The sequence below is a fragment of the Mus caroli genome, chromosome 19, assembly GCF_900094665.2.
Source record: "Mus caroli chromosome 19, CAROLI_EIJ_v1.1, whole genome shotgun sequence".
Lineage (NCBI taxonomy): Eukaryota > Metazoa > Chordata > Mammalia > Rodentia > Muridae > Mus > Mus caroli.
In genome coordinates this window covers 29,089,854-29,110,593 of record NC_034588.1, presented here as the reverse complement: position 1 = coordinate 29,110,593, position 20,740 = coordinate 29,089,854, and the positions used below count along the sequence as shown (strand labels likewise).

General features: G+C 41.4%; 1 protein-coding gene across 8 annotated transcripts in view; it reads left to right on the top strand.

Annotated features, from left to right (window-relative positions):
* The first annotated feature begins 6,415 nt into the window (after nucleotides 1–6,415).
* Nucleotides 6,416–20,740, top strand: part of Asah2 (N-acylsphingosine amidohydrolase 2) — a 109,631-nt gene continuing 95,306 nt past the window's right edge. For 6 of the 8 annotated variants that reach the window (XM_021151705.2, XM_029472850.1, XM_029472844.1 and 3 more), the window contains exons 1-2: nucleotides 6,416–6,756; nucleotides 13,180–13,257. The gene's annotated coding sequence lies outside the window, so the exon portion shown is untranslated. Of the gene's footprint in view, nucleotides 6,757–11,565; nucleotides 11,774–13,179; nucleotides 13,258–20,740 lie in introns of those variants that run through there. The other 2 variants (XM_021151704.2, XM_029472847.1) reach the window with 2 other exon arrangements.

Here is a 20,740-nt window from a genome sequence, read left to right as displayed (position 1 = left end):
AAAAAAAAAAAAAGAAAAAAGCTCTCTCCCAAAAGATGCAATGAAAGTTGGAGCCCTCCAATGTTTTTTTACAACGATAGAGGCATAAATATAGTACAGGACATTCATATATATAAACCAAAGGTGAGTTGGTCTTCAAAAGGAGTCTCCTATACAGAGAGGTTCATATTTATAAGTACTTAGCTGTCTGGATACTCTTTGCCCATCTTAGTCAGAATAACTAAACATACCTCAGCTACATTGCACATGGTTGAGTTAAATACAAGAAACAAACTGCATTAGAATATTTAATAATAATAATAATAATAATAATACATCATTTGGATGAAGCATGATCTCGCTACTAAGATGTTTGTTTAACCATTGACTTTGAGTTTCAGGAGACCATAGCCACATCATTGCCAGGTCTGTGGGAAGTATGCTCATTGATCTGTACAAAGAAGCCTTTTGACTTCTGGCTGGCGATCAGCTGTGAGAGAGGACTCAGAAGGGACAGAGTTGGATAAAGTATGTCACAACATACAATTTCTATTCATAACAGATAGATTAGCAGACAACACTATAACCAGTTCCACGAGCCTCCTGGATTCCACATCAGCTGGGTTTATAGGCATCGACTAACCCCTTCGACCCACAGGTTTTATGGATGAACATGTACTAGAATGGCTTACAAAGGAGTCTTTCCCACTAGGGCTGCTGCTGCAGGTCCTTTGGAAGTGGCCCTGACATGGGAACCTCAAGCACTTCCCTGTGCTAACACACTGAGCTCTTTCCCAGTGCCACTTAAAAACAGCAGCTCTGAATCCTCGGGCAAGTGGATGTCAGAGTTTCCTCTGAGGCTCCTGGGGCCTGGGATCTTGAGAACAGAGGGATGCAACTGTGGGAGGAGGAGGAGGAGGAGGAGGAGGAGGAGGAGGAGGAGGAAGAGGAGGAGGAGGACTGAAGGGAGGAATACATCCAGAAGTCCTTGTCCTACAAGACATTGTGCCCAACAATGGCAGAGGTGGTCGAGACATGGTGGACAGGGGTGGGAGTGGTTGGGGGTAGGGATAGAAAGCATTCTTGTCAAGTCCCACTCGACCAGCAAGAAAGCCGCAACCACCGGTTCTTCTTAAAGCAGTTTACTCAGGCAGCTTCTTTCTTAAAATCCCCCAGCCTCTCTGGTTACAAGTGTTTTTCTCCCTTCCGGCCACAACCACGCCCCCACCAATCACCATAGGTCACATCACCTCACCAGCAGGCTTGCTCAGCCAATCAGGGATTAAGGGCGGGCCATCCACCAAACATGGGCTTGTTTACTGCCTGGAGATTTTCATCCGGCTGGCCTGTTTACAGCCTGGAATGGCTTCCCACACATTCTTCCTTCAGAAGAGAAAATGTCGGTGTGTTCAGCTCACACAGCCCCCATGTGCTGTGAACACTCGTCCAAGCCCAAATCCAAACAAAAGTGAAAAGGAGACAAGGAGGTTTCTGAAGTATCATTTTTACACATGGCAAGAATAGAAAATTGAGCTTGGCATACGTCTGGGACAGCAAAACTATCGCCAAGTTTGTTCAAATGCAAGTTGTTCAATGCTGAATCACCACTGAAAACCAGAAGAAATGGTGGACTGCCCCTGCCCTTAGAGACTCCATTACTTCTCTTAGACAAAAATGAGGAACTTTTCTGTAAAACTTTACCTCGTTCCATTTTGTTATGAGATATCTAAGTTTTATACTGAAAGCCTGTATACCCATATAGAGTCTCTACCATTATTTTATTCTACTTGTTTTCCACAGATCAATCATTTCTGTTTCTCTTTATCAATTAGTCTAGATAAAGGTGCCGGTTTGCTTCTCCCTCAATGACAATAGGCATATCTGCCAGAGTCCAGCCCCGGCAGGGTTCAAAACCCAAAGCAGGACATGTAGAATAGGCCAAAGGAGACTTGGACTAAGAAGGGCTGCTCACACACCCTAGCAATGAGACTGCTCAGGCCATCTTTATTCATAGACCTGCTTCTTCACAGCTGAAAACATTTTACATCCATTTTCCCGTTTTCTTATGTACAGTCTCTTTTAAGAACTCCCTGTGCTTACCAATAATGTGCACACAGTACTTTCCCCTTCGTTCTCCTCCCCAGTCTCTGTGGTTTCCTGCTAACCATGAACTGTATCAAGAAAGAGGAAACATAGCTTCAGCAAGCAGTTAATAATATAACCCAGTACATAAGTGCATAACCAAGTGACCATGGTTGGTAGTAATTGTGGTCACAGTATACAGAGGTGATAGACGACATAACCAGGAAATTCTGAGTTAATTATTGGCCCCTAGCATCTCTCCATATCCTCATCAGGAGATCTAATTCCTTTAAAGCTCAGCAAATTTGTAACTTGAGTCAGTTCCTCATTCTTGCTTGGCTCACCTCTGAACGTTCCCATTAAGTCTTGGAACCAACAATAATACAGCAAGACCACCCTAACTTTTTGGTAATCACCTAACTGCTGTTTGGAATACGTTGGTGGGCAAATTGTTGTCAGAACTAAGTTCCCATCAGAAGAAAACATCCAGATGTTAGCTGATGTTCCCAGTCCAGGGCCTTGTGTTGACTCAACCTCACCTTCATTGTTGATCTGTTCCCCTCCCACAATCCTCAGAGAAAAACAAGAACAAGTCATAGTCCAAGCTTTCTTTTTCTGTTTCTGATACATCTGTAAAAGACAAAGTGAAAGTAAAGACAGCAAAGTCAAAAATGCCAACACAAGGCAAAAGTGAACCAAGCATTCCTCCGGGAAAGGCCAAGGGGGTTCTGCACATGTCCTTGTTACATGCGGACCTGACTCCTCAAGCCTTGCCATAAAGAGAGCAGTCTGCGTTAGACTCATTCACCGTTCCCAGCAGAGGCTAGGTCATTTCCACAGAATCCTCAACTAAAATTCAGAACTTGTCCATACTTTTATCTTTTGAATTAAGACTTACTGGTTGTGTTGGTTAATGTATTAAAGACACCTTACAGTGGGTGCCGAAATGTGTTAATATCTCACTAAGGAAGACAAACTTCCTCCTGGAATACTTTGACCAAGAGCCAGCTCAAAATCGAATTCTTCATTTTTCTCCCTGTGTCTTCTGTCTGTCTGTAGATTGTTTCTGGCCTGTCTGTCATCAGTTGTATGTGCCCGATCTGTTCCTATTGCCTTTCCATTCCATCCTATATCCCTACTTGGCCCTAACAAAGGGCTTTCCTCTTCACTTCTTGAACAGCACAGAAAGCATGTTATAGGAAAGGAACAAGGGATTCCTTAGAGATAGCTTTAGCAGACTTATACTACGGGAGAAGCTACCTCACTGATGTAACTTACCTGGAATAATACTCAAAGCTACACAGATGCTATCAACCACATCTACATGTTGCTTCCAACATTTGTGGGATATTTGTCCTGTTTATAGATGCTTTTTATACTGTTGGGCTCTTTGAGCAAAAGCTTACCACAACACACACATACACACACACATTATTCTACATTAGGGGCATGGAAAGAATACATAACTTAAAATTAAAGCTGTGCCTTTAGATGATATTATGAAGGCTGATTGCCTGAGAAATCTAAGACATAGTAAGTATGTACGTAATAAGGTAACAACATTGTTCTCTTAAAAGCAGGTAAAACTTAAACGGGTTACATACACAGCGCAACCTCAGGTGAAGTACATGCATAGTCTTAAATGACCTTGAGGCATATTATTAACTTGGCTGCAAGGCTCTTATAGTGATGCAGGGCTCTGTAGTGATATAGATAATAAAGCTTTTGTGTCTGGCTTTAAGTGAAATGTCTCAGCAAAGCCTTTGCTATGTTGGGTTGGTTAATCAGTAGAGGCTGAAAAATTGTTTTGAGACTGTTTGAACCTTAAAGAAGTGTTGTCTCCCTGGAAAATCTGCACTTGGTGCTACATGAGAGCTTGCAGCTGCACCAGCCTTAGTCCTCCTGGCAAACGTGGAGTTCTTCCTTTTGGTTATGGCTAGCCACAGTCAGAAGGGACCAAGATCTGTGTGGGTGGGTGGTCTGTTCTCCAGGCAAGACAACTTTGGTAGTTGGAGCCTTTCCCAGCCCCAGTTAATTTTTCGAAATGATTGAATAAAAGAAACTGGAGTGAGCTAACGAGGGTCAGTATTTTCCAAGAAGGCTGGACCCCTCTGCTCCTTAGGGAAAGGAAGGCTTAACGTCACCGTGAGCTCTGTTCTCTACTGTGGCACCCATGACCAACATTAATCAATAAGACCCAGTGTTTTCAGGAAAAAAATGTATATTCACAATTTAATGATAAAATATACAAATAAGCTGTTTGAGAAATGTATGCATTTATATAACCCAAACATCTACCATGATATCAAATAATGCTATTTCATGAGAAAGTTTCCTATACCGTTTCCAGTCAACCTTGACTAGCCATGAAGAGCTGAGGCAAAGTCTTTGTTTCTACTACCGTGCTTGCTAGTTTTTATGTCACCTTCAGGCAAGGAGACTCATCTGAGAAGAGGGGACCTTAGTTGGGAAAATATTTCCACACGATCAGGCTGTCTGTAATTCTATAGGACATTCTCTTAATTAGTGGCTGATAAGGGAAGGCCCAGCCTGTTGCAGGTGGGCTGGCCTGGGTTCCATGCCAAAGCAGGCTGAGCAAGCCAGAAGGTACAAGCCAGTAAGCTGCATCAAGGCCTCTGCATCAGTTTCTGCCTCCAGGTTTCCACCCAGAATGAGTTCCTGTTGGGGTCCAAAGAACTGGGGCACATGGCTAAGTCTGGTGCCTATTAGCATATCAAAGCCCATGCTGGCCTCCATACTCTCAGCATCATAAATACCAGCTATTCTGGCATCTTGGGGTTCCCACCCTAAACTTCCCCAGCTCGCAAGATCCCTTTCCCCAGATTCTCCTTCCTCTGCAATCTCAGCCATGGGTTCTCTTGGCTCCCTCTTTCTTTTGTCTTCCTCTCTTGGTCCCCCTCTCCCCACGCCCTCTCATGGTCTGGTTCAGTCTCCTGGCCATGTTTGGTCTACTACTTTCTCTCCCTGCTCTGGACTCTTCCTCTGGTGCATATTTGATTGTAGATATGAGGGATTCTTTATGTTTTATTGAAGATATGAGAAAGACTTTACTCTCCCTCTTATCTACAATGAAAACCTTACCCTCACCATCCCTTGAGGGATCATGTCCTCATTTGATACATCATCAGTGGATTGTAATCCAGGGTATGTAAACTGAATAGACCCCTTACTCCCCAAGTTGTTTCTGGTCATGGTGCTTTAGTACAGCAATGATAGCCACATATTTATTTTCCTTCTTTTTTACTGTGAAAGGATTAGGCAAATGCTCTACCACTGAGATATGTATCTACCCCTCCACGACTTTCCCATAATACCATGTATTCAATAAGTATTCTCTGCATCTGGTTTATTTTACTCTGCTTATATTTATATATTCATCTATGGTAAGTGTTACACACACACACACACACACACACACAAACAGAGGACTGTTTGAGTTCGTACTGGCTGGACCAGTACACTGCTATCAACAATCTCCTAGGTCAGTGGTTCTCAACTTGTGGATTGCAATCCCTTTGAAGGTGTCACCCGAAATTTTCCCAGGGATGGCCTAGGATAGTTGGAAAACACAGATATTTATGTTACCATTCACAGCAGTAGCAAAATTACAGTTACGGTTATGAAGTAGCAGCAAAAATAATTTTATGGGTGAGGGTCACTACAACATGAGGAACTATATGCATTAAGGGGTCACAAATGATTTTTTAGAGCTCCAGGGGCTCATTCCATAATTCTTGTCCTTGAGGAAATATGAAAATATGTATTTTATGTAGATTATAACTCATATTTTATAGATTTAACTTATATATAGTTCATATTTTAACATATCTAATTTTCACCTAATGTACATCATTTTCATTTAAAATATATCATTAATATTTATTCAGTGTACATGATTTTTATTCATTGTATATAATGTATGCAGTAATAATGTATATAAATCACATTCAGTGTATATAATTTATATTTACCGTATATAATCTGTATTTATCTTGTATAACTTCTATTCAACGTATAATTTATTTTTAACGTGAATAATTTATATACACACATGCATGTGTGAATATGTATGTAGTAAATATGTATACAGTTACTAAGGACGAGTTCTCTTCTGAGGACACAAATAAAACATAAACTTTATACACTAGACATGTTTCAATGTACATAATCCCTGACTTGCTTGTATGATATATGTTTAGTTTCTATAATGTAAATTTGAGGCCATCTGCGTGGAAATCAGGACTCCTTACTGCTTGTCAGTGCCTGAGCTGTGAGTTTGGAGCTGGTGGCCTGCTGCCTCTGGAGGAGGAGGGAGCTGCAGGAGAAGGGAGGGGCGAGAGCGCTCCAGCAGGCCGCTCGCTCTGGCTGCAGGGTCCTGCGCTCTCTCCTGCGCCACTTCTCTCTCCTGGTTCAGTCGCAGAGCCTTTTCTCTCCCGCCGCTGCAGCCATCTCCACCCCTGCCTGCCCCAGGGGTCTGTGGACGCCCGGGCAGAGAGCAAGCACCGAGCTGGGCCTGCTGGAGACCGGGAGACCAGCGGCCCGGCCCGGCCCGCCCACTGCAAGCCTCTTGAGCAGCTCCGGAACAGCTTACTTTCTGTTTCCATCTCTTTCGGACCGGGTTGGCCTCTCCAAAAGCCACTTCTCCTAACTCTAATCAAGGTTCAAAGGCTAAAGGTATCTACAGGCACTTTACCTGGTCCATGCACATGATAATAACTTGAAGTCTTTCCCCAACCTTCTTCCAGGTTGCTTACTTTATTGTACCTTCCTCAGGAAACCAAGGACAACCCTTCTCTATGAGATCTAAAACAATTCTGTGATTACTGTTGCTCCACTTTCACCAAGCATATTACATAGCATGTTTACTTCAAGCATGTTTACTTCAAGAAGTGTACGGCCGTTTCCATTTCCCATTTTTTTTTTCTCCCTGGACTTTTACTTTTTACAATCTCCTCACTTTTTCCAATTATCTGTATTCTCCTATGTCTGTAACTCCGAGGAAATTCTCAACATACCTTTATCTTTTCGGAGTGCTCCGGATTTTCCCACTTAATCCCCTATACTTTCAGAGCTGTCCTCTGTTTGAGACACCACACTGCACTGGTCCTGCCGGTGCAAAGTCCTCTGATGGGGAAGGGAAGAAAGATAGAAAGATAGGAAGAAGAAGAAAGAGACGGGTGTGGGAGAACACTGGTGAATACCAGTCAGTAGCATATGTATTTCTCATAGCCTTCTTATACTACAGGACCATGGGAAGCAAAGACACAAGATAACAGAAACAATTTTGCTAAAATGTGCACAAGACATTTGGTTCCATCTTCAAAACCTTTCTGTTCTTCCACCAAGGTCAATAGAATCTTCAGTCCCTAGCCTTGAGCCTGGGTTGTAGGCCCAGAGCTGCCTTGACTCTGCCTAACAGGCAGATCTCTCTCTCTCTCTCTCTCTCTCTCTCTCTCTCTCTCTCTCTCTCTCTCTCTCTCTCTCTCTTTCTCTCTCTCTCTCTCTCTCTTTCTCATTCTCTCTCTCATTCTCTCTCATTCTCTCTCTCTCTCTCTCTCTCTCTCTCTCTCTCTCTCTCTCTCTCTCTCTCTCTCAGAGGAGTTGCAAATGAGTCTCTGAGGACACAGCTGTGGGTGTCAATATGAAGGCTTTTCCAGAGAAGACCACTCTTAGGGCTGACTGTGAGCAGCGCTATCCCCTGACATGGGAACCCTGACACAATGAAAAGTGAGGAAGGTATCTCAATGTCCATATTTCCTTTCTTTTTGCTTCCTGATTGCCCTGGAAGTGAGGAATGCTTCCCTTCCACAGTCCCCATGCCATGACATTCTGTACAAAGGCGTAGGACCAAGGGACCATGGAATGAATATTCTTCTTCTTTGAAGTTCTTTCTGCTAACTCTTGGATCACAGTTACATGAAAGTGTGTGTGTGTGTGTGTGTGTGTGTGTGTACAATTCACTCTTTCTGTTAGGGATTAGTAACAAATTGAACAAGCATGCCACAGCTCAACTCTTGGTGAGTATTGGTATGAATAAAGCAGCCAAGAATATCCCTGCATAAGCATACAGTGCCCAGGCTGGGATGCATGTGTGTGTTTTCCTGTGGATAAATATGGAGGTGTGAATTGATGGGCTGTGGTGGTAGACTTATATTTAATTTTTTTCCTTTTTTTATTAGATATTTTCTTTATTTACATTTCAAATGTTATCCCCTTTTCTAGTTTCCCCTCTGAAAATCCCCTATCCTCTCCCCCTCACCCCCCCCCCCCGCTCCCCAACTCCTGCTTCGTGACCCAGGCATTTCTCTATACTGGGGCATAGAACCTTTACAGGACCAAGGGCCTCTCCTCCCATTGATGACCAACTAGGTCATCCTCTGCTACATATGCAGCTACATATATTAGATATTTATTAGAAAATATCTAATAAAAAGAGCCATGAGTCCCACCATGTGTTTTCTTTGATTGGTGGTTTAGTCCCAGGGAGCTCTAGGGTTACTGGTTCGTTCATATTGTTGTTCCTCCTATGGGGCTGCAAACCCCTTTAGCTCCTTGGGTACTTTCTACAGCTCCTTCATTGGGAACCCTGTGCTCTGTCTAATGGATGACTGTGAGCATCCACTTCTGTATTTGCCAGGCACTGGCAGAGCCTCTTAGAAGATTGCTATATCAGGCTCTTGTCAGCAAGCTCTTGTTGACATCTGCAATAGTGTCTGGATTTGGTGGTTGTTTATGGGATGGATCCCCAGGTGGGAAAGTCTCTGGATGGTCATTCCTTCAGTCTCTGCTCCAAACTTTGTCTCTGTAACTCCTTCCATGGGTATTTTGTTACCCCTTCTAAGAAGGATCCTTTGGTCTTCCTTCTTCTTGAGTTTCATGTGTTTTGGAAATTGTATCTTGGGTATTCTGAGCTTCTGGGCTAATATCCTCTTATCAGTGAATGCATATTGTTTGTGTTCTTTTGTGATTGGGTTACCTCACTTAGGATATCCTCCAGATCTATCCATTTGTCTAAGAATTTCATGAATTCATTGTTTTTAATAGCTGAGTAAATTTTCTGTATCTATTCCTCTGTTGAGGGACATCTGGGTTCTTTTCAGCTTCTGGGTATTATAAATAAGGCTGCTATGAACATAGTGGAGCATGTGTCCTTATTACAAGTTGGAACATCTTCTGGGTATATGCCTAGGAGTGGTATTGCTGAATCTTTTGGTAGAACTATGTCCAATTTTCTGAGCTTATATTTAATTTTACAAGAAATTCCTAGAGCAACTTCTTGGAAGTTTTTCTTGCTCTTAAATATGATTGTGGACACAGGTGCCCTGTTCCTCTAGCAGGGCCAGATATGGATCCTTAAGCTGTCCTTGAATCCTAAGATAATGAACAGCTGGGACACCCTCCTTGGCCAGTCTGTGTTGCAATAATAACATCCATCATTGTTACTGTTATTGTATTTGTTACTGTTATTGTTACTTTAGCTCCAGTCAGAGAGACTTCCTACTTTTTACTTGACAGAATAAAATGAAACGATAAACTTCACTCAAGTATCACAGGCTCACAGGTGACGCTCCTTAACTCTCATAAGTTGAACACACATGTCATTTGCCTCCAGGCCGAGAATTAGGAAATGGGGCCAGCCGTGAGCATGTCACAGTAATTACAGGTGACAAAGCAAAATTAAGATGTCCAAATGGGTTGGTGATGGATTTCCCTTAAGGAAGAAATGATGATCTTTCTCGATAAAACTGAAATTAGACATCCCGAGACTCCCGTTCCGTTTTCTCTTCTGCGCTGTGTCTTCCCAGCCTCCTCTGGTCACTTTATTGATAAGGGTCCCCCTTTTCAGTTTGCTCTGTGGGATCAATTCTGTCACTTTTGATTTCTCTTAGCTCAGATTTCAGGTACAGGGCAGCCCTGACTATAGGGTAGACTGGGAAAGAGTAGAAAACCCGGATTTTTCTGGCATTTCTGGTGATCTTTCTTATGGACATTTAAAGTGGTCAGCACATTTGCTGGCGTGAGGCAAGCTTCAATGTAGCTGCCTTTGTTAGTGTCCTTTCTGATACCCAGGTGGTCTGTGCTCTCCTCTTCTTTACAGGTTGATTGCACTCTTTTCTGGAAGCTTTGAAACTCCCAGGGTAGACGAAGTTTAGGCAAAGGAGGCCCTGGCGCCTAGGAGCCCAGTTAGCAGATAATAAACCTCAGAAGGCAGCCCTTGCCATTCCAGATGGCAGAGAGAAGGAGAAAGGGCCGCAGTTCCTGCTGGCCTTCCGGGTTTCCCCATGGAGGGGTGATTACCTTTAATAGCTCAGTTATTAGCAAACACTGTCACACCTGCCAGCTTTGTACTTAAATTTTTACTTCCTTCTGAGGCCACCGCAAACTCTGTAGCCTGAAGAAAGCTAGAGGCTTGCTACACCTTGATTTATGCCTTGGCACTCTATGTAGCAACCCATTTATAAGCCAAGAGGAGCAGTCTTTTTTGGGGATTCTAGGTACATTAGGCTTCTGTATAGAGACATGGGTGGGGGTTGGGGGGATGGAGATGAGATAAACTGCAAAGACCAGAGCCAGGACCAAGCATGGGACACGTTTCTGAAATACCATCACTCCAGAGGCCCAGGAGGCCAGGGCATGGCTGTGAGTCGAGGCTATGAAAATACCATGATTACCTGTCCCAAGAAGAAAAGGCCCAGAAGGAAACAACAAAAAGAGAAGTTGATCCTACACTGGCTTTGCTTTCTGTCCCTGACTTTCATACTTGTAAAGCAACTCCCAAAGGCTCAGAAGACTGATCCTCTTCAATTCCCCTACCTGCCCTACTAGGAGCCCTGGTAATTGTAGGGTAATATTGCAAGAAGCTGGGTTTTTTTTGGGGGGGGGGTGTTCCTGGAGGGATATTATGGGAAATATAAATATGGCTTTATCTGTTTATCCAAATTACTAAGGTCTGTTTACTACATGTGAATAATAATTTTCTCCATCAAGTTGCCATCTGTCCAGAAACATCCTTCCTAGAATGTATGTCCTTCATTCAAAAAGTTCTTTACTCCAGTCACTGCAGTGATTGTCTACTTTTGTCTCTGCGGCGTGCAATTGATATCCTTGGGAATGAATTGCTTGCTTTCCAAATCCCAGAGGACAAGCAGGTTGGGCTGAGCGAATGATGTTTGTTCGTGGTGCAAAAAGACAGCCTCTAGGGCAGTGGTTCTCACCCTTCCTAGTGCCTCTACCCCTTCTTACAGTTCCTCATGTTGCAGTGACCTCCAACCATAACATTATCCTTGTTGCTACTTCATAACTGTAATTTTGCTACTGTGATGAATCAATATCAATATTTGATAGGCAGGATATCTGATCCGTGACCCCTGTGAAAGGGTCTTACTACCAAAAGGGTCCTGAAATGCAGGTTGAGAAACACTGTTGTAGGTGTTACCTTCCAAGTATGGTGCAAGTGTTCATCCATCAGCAGGCTCAGCAGGGTGCACCGTGTCTGCTGAATGAGTCAGCGTGTAAGTGGTTAAGTTACAGAGCCTTGGCTTTCTGGGTTAGAGCTTCCAGCCTTCAAGAGTTAACCTGCAGCAGTGTTCTGAAGAGCCGGGCAGAGGATACACAAGCATCCCAGCAGGCACTCTGGTTTGCCCGAGAACGATATGCGGTTTTGAATGTGCAGCTGCTGCAGCGGGTTTGGGTATGTGGCTTTGCTTTGATTGATGCTGTATTGTTTTCTCTCATGAGAACAAAGCAATGCTTGTTCCTGTTTGCAAACAAGGTCCCTTTGAGAAAGAGCAGTTGTCTATTAGCCTGCATTCTATTGTGAAAATAAGAGCCTAGGGTGCATGGGTGAGCGTTTGCAGATTTCTCCATCCTCATTTAAGCTGCATCTCGGATGCAGTGGATTGTCTTTAAACTGATCTGAATTCTAGTGCTGCAGCGTCAGGTCATTTGAATGTCACGATCGCAGTGGGATTCAAACGGTAGTATTTTGCTATCTCTACTGGAAATCTATACTTAGAGGTAAATATTTGAAGTTGTTTGTTGAATTGGTAGATGCAGGCGGCAGAAACACATTTTCCTGCCCATTTTGGAAGATACGTTTTAAAACCCCAGACTCAGAGAGCAAACTTCTATAATTCATCGGAAGCCCGAATGAGGGAGGCATCATCTAAGACCGAATGTTTTCTCCTCTCCTACAACCTGACTACTTTAGCCCCAGCATACACAGTGTGACCGGAAACATCTTTCAGCATGTCATGACTTCTAAGCAGTCTCTACGTGCTCAGCTGGGTATCGGTATTACTTCACGAACCTTTATTTTGTTCGTGGAAACGTATCTGAAACTCAAAACAGACTAGAAATAATCTTCAAAGACTTGAACTGAATGGAATTTCAAGGAATACAAGGTTTTAGCTTAAAGTTTTTCAGGGTTCCGATGTGCTGTGAAGGTACACTCTAGAAGCACTGTACACACTGATGACGGTGTAGATATTTGCAAACTTCCCGGAATGCATGGTGCAGTTAAAATGCAAGGCAATCGACGTTTAGGTCTACAACTTTTCTAAAAGTTTCCCCCAACTCGGACACCATATTGAATAAGAATACACACATACGTGCACACACACATACATGCACAGAGAGAGAGAGGGAGAGGGAGAGGGAGAGGGAGAGGGAGAGGGAGAGGGAGAGGGAGAGGGAGAGGGAGAGGGAGAGGGAGAGACTCTTGTTTTTGATTTTAGGAAACAGTTTTTTACATATTTATTATATAATGTCAGCTAACAGGCTGGTCCTGTATAGTCTTTATGTGGAGAAATGTTCTTTATATCCCTACATATTCTGGGATTTTTATCCTGAAGAGATGTTGGAGTTTGCCAAAAGCTGTTTCTGCATCTATTAATTGTGTATTTTCTAGCCTTAAGCCTCTATATGTTTTGTATTGCCTTGATTGGTCTGTGCAGGTTGACCCAACCTGGAATTCCTGAGATGGAACCAACTTAATCACAGGATATGACCTTAATGTTATCATGAAGAGCTTGGGCAAATATGTTAGTTTTTAAAATATTTATTTTACTTTTATTCTTTGTATGTCTCTTTGTGCAGGTATGTACACATGAGTGCTGGTGTGCTTAGAGGCATCAGGTCCCTTTCAGCTGGAGTTGCAGTACTTGTGAGTACCATGTAAGTACCCCTGCATGGGTCCCGAGAACCGAGGTTCTCTGGAGGAGCAGTGCATGCTCTTAATCACTGAGCCATCTCTTCAGGCCTGCGGTTAGTTTATTCACCTGCTCTCTGGAGCAGTCTTCTGTTTGCATCTGTGTCCTTATCTGGTTTGGGTGTCAGGGCAATATTGACTTCCCAGACCGAGTCTGCTTTTAATGCTTTGACTGTTCTGTCTTGGGAGCAGCTTGATGAGCGATGGTGATGACTTGAAGACTTGGTGGAATCTAGCATCGAGCCCGCTACAGAGCTTTTCTTTGTGGGCAGATACTCTCATCACTGTCTGACTCTTGTTGCCAATGAACTCTTTAAGTTGTTGGTATCTTCTTGATTTAATTTAGGTGGGTTATATGTGTGTCGGGATTTCTCCTAGACTGTCCAGTTTTTAGGATTGCATTTTTAAAAAGTCTCTAATGAGACAATAGATTTCTTTGGACTTTGTTATAAGGTCATCCTCAAATTTTGTTTTTCTGTTTATATAATTGGCCCAACCTGGAATTCCTGAGCTGTAGCAAACTTAATCACAGGATATGAACTTAATGTTTTCATGAAGAGTTTGGGCAAATATGTTAGTTTTATTTTATTTTTATTATTTGTATGTCTCCTATATAGTATATATATGTGTGTGTATATAATATTTATCCTTTCAAGCATCCAATTTTGTGTTTAATTTATCCAACATTTTCTTCCATTTGTTTCTGCCCTTGCATTTTTATTTCTTGCCTCCTATTGCTTTTGGGGGGGTTTGAATTGTTCTTGTTCATCTAAAACCTTGAAGTTTATCATTGGTATTTATTTGAAATATCTTTGCAATATCTCTATTTTTTTCTAATGTAAGCATTTACAGCTATAAACTTTACCTCTTAGAACTATATTATTTCTATCTCAAAAGTGCTGATAAATTGTGCTTTATTTGATTATAGAAGCATTTACAAATCCCATTTCTGGGTTTGCTGATGATCTGCTGGTCATTTAATAGTATACTTTTCGTTTCCCTAGTATCTGTGTACTTCCTGTGGTTTCTCTTGCTATCTCTCTCTCCTTCTACGCCACTGTTAAGTTCTTAGAAATTGTTGTGATTATGTTGTTAAGACCTGATTGCCTAATGTGTTCTATCTTAGAGGACTATCTACAGGCTACTAAAAACAAAATGTGTTTTCCACAGACATACTTTGTTTCTATCTATTAAGTCAATTTGATCTGGGTATGCCTTAACCCAGAGGCGTCCTTTGTTGTTTGTTTTGGTTGCTGTTGTTTTTTCCCCTTGGTTTGGATGACCTATTTAAATATGATGTTACCCATTATTACTGCACCAGTCAAACATTTATTGCTCATTAGTATCTCTTTATGGCATTGGTGACCCCACCACTCAGTGCATATATAGTTACAGTTGTTATTTCTTCCCAATTATTTGTCTTTTCTTTATTAACAGGTAGTAGCTTTCATCGTCTTTCCTGTCTAATTTCAATTTGAAATCTTCTCGATCAAATCTCAGGGTTACTATACCAGCTTGTTTTCAACTTCCACTAGGCTTGAAAGACTGGCTTTCAAACTTTGATTTTTCACAATGTGGGTGTCTTTACAGATGAGGTGGGGTGGGGTTGTTTGTTTGTTTTTTGTTTTGTTTTGTTTTGTTTTTGTTTTTGGCAATAGGCAGTGGTCTTGATTTTTAAGCTGGTTGACCAGTTTGCATTTCTTTACTGGTGATAGGAAGCAATTACATGAAAGGCAATGTTTACTAAATCCAGCAATTTTATTTTATTTTATATCTGCTTTCTGGTTGGTTATGTTGTTTTCATTTTTAAAAGGTTTATTTTTATTTTATGTCTATGAGTGTTTTGCTTGTTTGTTATGCATGCATGTGTACCACGTGCGTTCCTAGAGCCCTCAAAGGTCAGAAGATAGCATTGGTTCCACTAAAACTGGGGTTAGAGATGTTGTAGGCTACCATGTGGGTGCCGGGGATCAAACTAGGGTCCTCTGGTTTGAAGAGCAACATGCGTACCTAAATGTTGAGCCCACTTTCCAGCTCTGTGCTTTTCCTCTGCCCGTTAAGTGTCCTATCTTACCATGCTACCCATGGTTAATTCATTTCTAGCTTTCCTTAGTTGTTTATCCCCCTCATGAAGTTCCTGTGCTGTCTTGATTCAGACTCTTCAAAGTCTCTGTATATAGTATTAAGTGTCTTCAGCAGTTTTGGGTTGGGGGTCATGAACTGCCTTAGTGTGGTGCACTTGTCTTTCCATCAACTTTGCTAGGTGTAACATTTTGATTGGCAGTTATATTCTTTAGGGGCTCCATCACTACATGGATACCTGCCTTCTAGGTTGCCAGTATGAGAGCCGGTCTTATTCTGTTTGCCTTTATAGGCAACCTAGTGCTTTCCCCTTTGTGTTTTTGATGTATTGATCACAATATGTTGTGAGGGCATTCTTCTCTGGTCATGTCTACTTGGGATATAAAATGCTTCTTATCTTTAAATGTCCATACCTTTATCTGGTTTTGAGAAATTTCCGTTATAATTGTGTTGAACAAATTATCTGTCTTTAGCTTTTAATCTTAGCTCCTTTTACCCACTGGATACTGAGGTTTGTTCTTTTGTTTTTTTTTTTTTTTTGTTTGCTTTAAACTTATTTTATATATACACAAGTTCTATCTGCATGGACATCTGCATGCCAGAAGAGGGCATCAGATTCCACGTGGTTGCTGGGAATTGAACTCAAAACCTCTGGAAGAGCAGACAGTGCTCTTAACCTCTGAGCCATCTGTCCAGCCTGAGGTTTCTTCTTTAGATCCCATGCCCCAGTCTTGGAGTTTGAGGTCACGCTCATGTCTGTTTGTCATTGTTTGCTGGAGCTGCCTTTACCTTCTCTCTTTAATATTCTCTCTTCTTGGTTGAGTCTGTTGGTGAGACTTTTCTCTGCATTTGCAATATGGCTCATTGAATCTTTCTTTTCTAACATTTCTATCTCTTTGAAAAAAAAATCCCCATTTCCTTGTGCACTTTCTCTTTCTCGTGGAGTAGTTTGACCACAAGGAAGCACAAGCTTGGATTCTCTCCTTAAATCCCTGTGTCTTCTGCCTGACACTTACAAAAGGCAGAACAAAACTCTGTGTTTATTGACTAGCACAGAAAACACACCGTGGGAGTAGATGAAGGATTCTTACAGAGTTTTACCAGGGAAGAATCTCTGTACTGACACAACTCACCCAGAATAGCACTCAAGACTGCAAACACATATTACCCTATATCCATATGTTGCTCCAATGTTTAAGGGATATTTGCTTGTTTGTAATGGCTTTTAATCTGTTAATCTCTTTCGGCATATTATTAACTTGGTTGCAGGGTCCCCCAGAAGTTCAGCCTCTTTGGAGTTTAGAGATATTTTCAGGGAAAAAAAAATTCTTTACCTTGTCCTTGCTGTTTTTTTCTCCTCCATACCCTGAGTTCTCCTACTCCCACCTCAAGTCCCTGCTCCCTCAATCCATTTTATTGTCTTTTTTTTTCCTCTGTTGTTGCCAAATTTCCTGTCTGGGCCCTGTATTTAATTCATCTGATTATTTGGATCTTTGTTGTTCCCTGAGACTGTGTTTGAGAGGTAGCTCCTAAGTGACTTGGCACAATGACAGTGATATGTGGGGGCCAGCTCGAATTGGCTGGTTAAAGTCAGTTACTCTACTGATCCATTCAGGCTGATGTTTGAGAATTATCTTTTGGTTACTAATGGAAATCAGCAGTGATTGAAGTCTGCAAAGAAACGGACAAATGTTATACATCAAAGCTTTTTCTCCCTTAACAGCTGGTTTGAACATTTACCAATTGTCTAACAATACTTGTTGTAGAACATTTTGGATAGAGAAATGATGTGCTGTTTTAAGACCCTGGGAGAAAAAAAAATAGTTTTTAACTCAGAATTACTCTGAATTCTTAATGGAACATTATGGTAACCCAAAGACCTACTTATTTCTAAGATGATTCGAAGAGGACAAATTATGGTCAGGTCACCCTTTTCAGAGCAGGTTACTACTTTCCTAGAGGTTCATACTTGTCAAATTATTAATTGAATCATACAAATACCATATTTATGATGCTACATTGCAAAGAAAAAAATTATGAAGACATTTTGAACCCCCCCAAACTCCAAAGGGGGCACTTTCATCTGAGTTCTGCTGAAGACGCACTTCATTTAGGCTTAGGAGATGCTTGGCCTTTGTAGACAGAACCCTAGTCCTTTCCTGGTCCCTGTGCCATTCCGTGAAACTAGAAGAGGTACAGGGAGTTTGTCAGGCCGAGGTGGAAGTGTAGCTCCAAAGCAGAATATTGCGCACCCCCAATCCCACCCGGATTGCACCTCCATGGTACACACATTATTTTGGTTTCCTGTTGAGCTCTATTGTGAAAGGTCAGTTGTCAAAGTCCTTCCCAACGTCATGTACATGGAGATTGGGTGTGGCTGGTAATTACAGTATATTGGCTTTGTGGTTAGGATGAGACAAGGAATTCCCTTTATGTCACATGTTTTTCTTGTGTAGGCCTTTAATATTTCTTATCAAGTCCAGATGTACTAAACCAAGGGGAAATTTCAGAAAGTCTGAGAACCAGCTATTAACAGTGTTAAAGTCCAGAAAGAATCGTTAGTACTCAACGTGACTGAAACAGTTATATTTATGGTTGAGTCCATTTGACATGTATTTCTCATCCATCCTTGCAACAATTATTTTATTAACTAATGGGTTTTTTATTTAATTTTTTTCATAAGATATACTTTGATCACACTCTCTCCCCTCCCCCACCTCCTCCCATCTCCTCCCTACCTTCCTGCCCACACAGCTTTATGTTCATTCCCTTTCTCAGAAAAAACCAAACCAAACGAAACCAAACCCTAAAGTACAACAAAAAAGGAAATAAAAAGGCCCTAAACCCAAGAAACGCAACAAGACAAAACAAAACAAAAATGAACTGTGTGCGGCCTCAGTCACCCAGAAACTATTCCTCAAGGACAGTCTCAAAATAAAACAAAACCAGAAAACCCATGGAGTCTGTTTTTTATTGGCCCACCACTCCTGGATGTGAGGCCTGGCCTAGAATGTGGTCAATTCACCTGAGCTGCTCCATTGGAGAAAGTAGATTTGCCCTTTCTGAGCAGGTATCAGTTGCAAATAGTTAGAGGTGGGATTCCATGTTTACCCCCCTCCTCAGTGCTGGGATGTTTGTCTGGTTTGAAACTATGCAGGTCTCGTGTGTGCTCTCTGTCACAGTCTCTGTAAGTTCCTATGTGTACCAGTTCTGTTATATTTGAAAGACACTGTTTTCTTAGAGTGACTACCAGTCTGTCTCTTACAACCCCTCTACTTCCTCTTCTGCATAGACCTCTGAGCCTTGAGGAGAGGGGTTTAATAAACACACCCCATTCAGGGCTGAGTGCTCCAAACTGAGGGCTATTACTTGATGTCCACTGTCCATGTTAGCTCCAATCCATGCCAAGAAAACCTCTTCAGTGAGGGTTAAATGATTGCTCCAACCTACAGGTATAACAATATGTCATTAGGAGTAATATTATTGCTGCATTCCGTTAGCAGATAATAGTATTTGTTTTCCCCCTAAGGCCCATGACCTATCTACTGTCAGATTTTGGTGACTTTGGCAGTATTGGGCATAGGTTGTATCTCATGGAGTGGGCTTTAAATCCAATAAAAACATGATTGGTAAATTCTATAATATTTGTCCCACTATTTTACCAGTATATCTTGCAAGCAGATCTCTGTTGTAGATCACAGACTTTGTAGCTGAGAACTTTTTCCTCCAGTAGCAGGCAAAGTACTCTACAGTACCATGAACACTAGTGGGTAGAGGTGAAGCTTCTAGTTGGGCACCAGCTTAATAATCCACGTTTGGTGACATAAGTAAGTCGTATCTTCAGCAACAGGGTTTTACTATCACGTTATAGAGATTAATCAATGGTGACTATGGGGTGTGATGTTTGAGGGCTGTCTATGAGATCTCTTTGGCCAATGACTCAGCACAATGCAAACCGGTACTGGCAATAGAGGTTTTAGCTGTCGGCATGAAATGACTAGTTGGGTTTTGTCACCAGTTTTATATGGTAATCCTATATAATTTCCTTTTATATATGTATATATTTAGGATATGCCTGTCACATTAGGCTTCTATATGGCTTTTCATATGTTAGTTGCTCCTCCTTATATTCCCTCCTTTACCTTGTCACATATAAGCAGAAGAGCAATCAAACAACAACAACAACAACAAAATGCCCCAAACAAAATGAGACAAATAACAAAAATACTGTTGAATTTGATTTCTGTTAGCCAAATACTCCCTAAGCTCTCCATGACTTTTACCATGAAGGGGTTTTGGATTGTGTCAAAGGCCTTTTCTGCAGCTATTGAGGTGGCTGTGTGGTTTCTGTCTTTCAGTTTGTTTATATGGTGGATTACATTTATCTATTTAAGAGTGTTGGGCCATATCTACATCTCTGGGATAAAACCTACTTGATCATCATGGATGCTCTTTTAGATGTGTTCTTGGATTTAGTTTCCAAATATTTTTCGAGGATTTTTAAATCCATGTTTATAAGGGAAATAGGTTTGCATTTCTCTTTCTTTGTCGAAATTTTATGTGGTTTGGATATCAGAGTAACTGTAGCCTCATAAAAGAATTGGGCAATGTGCCTTCTGTTTCTATTTTGTAGAATAGTTTGAGGAGTATTGGCATTAACTTTTTTGAAAGTCTGGTAGAATTCTGCCCTAAAAACATCTGGCTCTGGGCTTTTTTTGGTTGTGAAACTTCTAATGATTTCTTCTTTTTCCTTAGGGATTATAGGTCTATTTAAATTGATTATCTGACCTTGTTTTACCCTTGGTAAATAGTATCTAATGAGAAAATTATTCATTTCTTTTAGATTTTCCTATTTTTTTGTACATTTATCCTTGAGTGAAGGAATTTCCAATTTTGCGGAGTACAGATTTTTAAAGTATGTCTTTATGATTCTCTGGATTTCCTTGGTATCTGTTGTTATGTCCTGTTTATACATTTCTGCTTGGTAGATATTCTTTCTCTACCTTTTAGTTTGTTTGTCAATCTTACTGATTTTCTCAAAGAACCAACTCTTCATTTTATAGATACTTTGTATTGATTTTGTTTTTGTTTTGTTTCTATTTTCCTAATTTTAGCCTTGAGTTTGATTATTTCTTGCTGCCTTTCTTTTTTCGGACATGATTTTTTTCCTTTTTGTTCTAGAGCTTTCAGGTATGTTGTTAAGTTACTCGTGATACACACACACACACACACACACACACACACACACACACACACACACATGTGTATGTTGTAGATGGAATGTTAAGGCCTAGGTAAAATGTTAAGGCCTAGGAAACAGTTACCTGGCTAGCCTGTCATTATAAGGAAACTTTCTCATATATTTCT